The sequence below is a fragment of the Oncorhynchus nerka genome, linkage group LG16, assembly GCF_034236695.1.
Source record: "Oncorhynchus nerka isolate Pitt River linkage group LG16, Oner_Uvic_2.0, whole genome shotgun sequence".
Lineage (NCBI taxonomy): Eukaryota > Metazoa > Chordata > Actinopteri > Salmoniformes > Salmonidae > Oncorhynchus > Oncorhynchus nerka.
The window spans coordinates 3,628,486-3,632,707 of NC_088411.1; positions in this window are offsets into that span (position 1 = coordinate 3,628,486).

The following is a 4,222-nucleotide window of genomic DNA, read 5'->3' on the forward strand; positions in this document are numbered from 1 at the left end:
GATCAGCCTGTAGTGTGGTTTTCCACTTTAATTTTGAGTGTGACTCCAAATCCAGACCTCCATGGTTGATACATTTTATTTCCATTGATAATTTTTGTGTGATTTTGTTGTCAGCACATTCAACTATGTAAAGAAAAAAGTATTTAATAAAAATATTTCATTCATTCAGATCTAGGATGTGTTATTTTAGTGTTCCCTTTATTTTTTTGAGCAGTGTATATATATTGAAGCAACATCTCAAGACATCAGTCAGGAAGTTAAAACTTGGTCGCAAATGGATCTTCTAAATGGACAATGACACCAAGCATACCTCCAAAGTTGTGTCAAAATGGCTTAAGGACAACAAAGTCAAGGTATTGGAGTGGCCATCACAAAACCCTGACCTCAATCCTGTAGAAAATGTGTGTGCAGAACTGAAAAGGCGTGTGCGAGAAAGGAGGCCTACACACCGGGATCCGTTACACCAGCTCTGTCAGGAGGAATGGGCCAAAATTCACCCAACTTATTGTGGGAAGCTTGTGAAAGGCTACTCGAAACGTTTGACACAAGTTCAACAATTTAAATGCAATGCCTCTAAATACTATTTGGGTGTATGTAACCTTCTGACCCTCTGGGAATGTGATGAAATAAATAATTCTCTCCACTCTTATTCTGACATTTCAAATTCTTCAGTGGTGATCCTAACTGACCTAGGACAGGGAATTTTTACTCAGATTAAATGTCAGGAATTGTGAACAACTGAGTTGAAATGTATTTGGCTAAGGTGTATGTAAACTTCCGACTTCAACTGTACACTGGGCTGGTCAGTAAGCAACAGAAGATAAAACTAGAACCTGCAGGACTTGCTTTGTGGAGTGCGGTGTCAAAAAAGCAGAGCAGCTTTTTATTACAGACAGACCTCTTCCCATCTTTACATTGAATCTACACTTTATATGTTTTGACCAATGTTTGTATGATTAAATGCTGTCCAAATGTCCTATGAAATTAAAATGCCATTTGTCTCTATGTCACCTAAGTAGTGGACCTACAATACAGTCCCCCAATGCAATTTGCCATTAAATCTGGATAGAAATAATGGAGATGCATTCCAATCTGCTTTCTTACGCTTAAGGAGCTACAAATTTGCATGCTGGGAATATTAGGTCAAACATAAATATACAATTTTGTTAATGTTCTAGAAGTATTCTGAGAATCTCCAAGACAAGATACAATGTATGGGCATCAATAGAATAGTATGTTAAATCTAAAGCAAATATACTATAAACGTCATAAAAACTGACTTATTTGAACATTTTGAAACATTTCTTTGTGTTTTCGGAACATATATTTTGTGATATCCCCACAATGTTCCCACCAGACTGTTCCCACAACCTAATGAAACATTCTGGTAACCTTTAAAGAACAGACAAAATGTTTTCTGGTAACATTCTTGTAACATTAGGTGAATGTTTTTTGCACCCTAAAAGAAACCTTGTATAATCATGTGCACAACTGGACAGTGTTTTGGGAACATATCTTTTGTGAAGTCCCCACAATATTCCCACCAGACTGTTCCCACAATCTAAAGAAACAAGTTGGAAACTTTTAAAGAACAGACTAAATGGGAATTTTCTGGGAATGTTCTTGAAACATCAGGGGAATGTTTTATACAAACATTGTATAATCATCAGCATGACTGGACAGTTTTTGTGTTATGAGAACATTTTCCACAACCTAACAAATGTTCTGGGAACTATCACCTGTGGAAGGTGGGGTTTCCAGTGAAGCACGGTGTTCATCTAAAGCTCTTCAGTAGAGGGCAGTAGAGCACAAACTCCCCATAGCTGTGTTGTAGCTCATTTCCCTCCTTCAGGGAACAGTAATTATAGTAATAACGGTATGATTCACACCACTGAATAACCCATAAAATTGGTCAACTGTACAGAAGAGACCCAGTCAAAAACCCATTCTCTGGAAATGGTCTTCTATGGAAAATGTCATTGGGGTGACATAGCTTACATCAATGATTATGCCAAATCCCTATACGCCAGCACATTTTCAATATTCCCACTTGTTGGGCACTTGCAGCCTCCAAATCTAGGCAATTTTTCCTATGAATAGGCCTACCCCAGTTTTATTCTGATTGTGTAATAATGTGTTCTTTCTCCCTCTGATTTCCCCCATACCAGAGAAGCTGAGCTAGGTTCTCTCACGTTGGCCAGCCCCCTCCCCCCTCATTGTCAGTTGCCGTGCAACAGCAAGTGACAAAGAGTTTAGCTTGCTGTACTACAGTCTGGATGACAGACAACTATCCAGAATATGGTGATAAAGACAGAATGAAAATCCCCTGCCTCTGCCTTTTCACACTCTCCTCCTCCCTCGTCCTCTATTTTTGTTGAGGACCTGACTGCTGTGCTGTCTCAGCTTTGTTGTGTTGTAGAGTAGCTGTTGTAACATCACTGTGAGAATGTGCTTTTAGAGTACCCTCCTCTAATACAGTACTGAGCCATTGTGCAGTTTGGACTATTGCTAGCTCCATGTTCGCTCATCCAAGCACTCATGCCTGTAGGGTTTTCAATGCTCCCTGATGGGCTCACTTATCGTTTTAGTGATTGTTAGCAGGGTCATTTTGTTACTATTGTAATTTCTACACAGCTTATATCTGTTTTTACTTGTTAAAGTAGGTATTTTTCAAGAACAAAAAAAAAACACATTCAATTTAATCGCTGGTCATTGTTCTATCTACAGTCTTTGATGAGGGAAACAAAAAAGCCCGTATTAAACCTTGAATAATATGAAAATGACAAGCTTTTCTTCCAAATTCTGTTTTGAGTGTCAATACATGTAGAATTGAATCACAGATTGAGACAGGAGATTATGTGATCCACAACTAGCCACAGTCAAAGAAAGCAAAAACAGCTTCTCATGAAAACAATTGAGAGTAACATTTTGTGACGTGTTACTATACCCTTGTAAACCAATTAAATAGTGAAGAAAATGCTTGCACTGTGCAGTATTATTGTTTTGCCCACAGCTAGCTAGTATGATGATATTACTTTGAAAATGGAGCTGCAGCAAAAACCTTCCCCTGTGTTATCTTTTTCTCTTTTGAGAGAAATAACACTGATGCTCTCATACAGTAGCTATAGGATGAGAGAGCTGGGAAGTCAGGGGGCCCTATAATTGTGCACATAGAATCCCCTGTCTCACATATTGTATCTCTGTTTCACCCCCTTAACATCTACCCATATCTTCCCCTCCTCTCATTCTCTCACTTTGTATCTCTCTCTTCCAGTTTCTCTCTCCCCACCTCCTCTCCCTCTCTCCCACTCTCTTATTCTCTCTCTCTGTATCTTCCCCCTTTCTCTTCCCTCTCCCTCTACGTGCTTTGGCTTTGGGCAAAAGAGTGAGTGCTTGCGATTCCAATCATTACTATTGGTAGGTAAAGGGGGGGGGGGTTAAAAAAAGAGAAAGAGACAATTAAATAAAGAGAGAGACAGGTAAAGAAGGGCGTGTGGGGAAAGAGGAAAAGGGGGGTTGGAAAGGGAGAGGAAAAAGGAGAAAGACATACTGTTAATTAAAGAAAGAGAGAGACAGGTAAAGAAGGGCGTGTGGGGAAAGAGGAGAAGAGGGGGTGGAAAGGGAGAGGAAAAAGGAGAAAGAGATACTGTTAATTAAAGAAAGAGAGAGACAGGTAAAGAAGGGCGTGTGGGGAAAGAGGAAAAGAGGGGGTGGAAAGGGAGAGGAAAAAGTAGAAAGAGATACTGTTAATTAAAGAAAGAGAGAGACAGGTAAAGAAGGGCTTGTGGGGAAAGAGGAGAAGAGGGGGTGGAAAGGGAGAGGAAAAAGTAGAAAGAGATACTGTTAATTAAAGAAAGGGAGAGACAGGTAAAGAAGGGCATGTGGGGAAAGAGGAGAAGAGGGGGTGAAAAGGGAGAGGAAAAAGGAGAAAGAGATACTGTTAATTAAAGAAAGGGAGAGACAGGTAAAGAAGGGCGTGTGGGGAAAGAGGAGAAGAGGGGGTGGAAAGGGAGAGGAAAAAGGAGAAAGCGATACTGTTAATTAAAGAAAGGGAGAGACAGGTAAAGGAGGGCGTGTGGGGAAAGAGGAGAAGAGTGGGTGGAAAGGGAGAGGAAAAAGGAGAAAGCGATACTGTTAGTAAGTGTGCGGCAGGCAGTGCTGTAAAGTGGAAAGGGGAAGGCTGCAGAAAAGTGTGGGCTGGGTTAGACTGCTAGCTACTTAA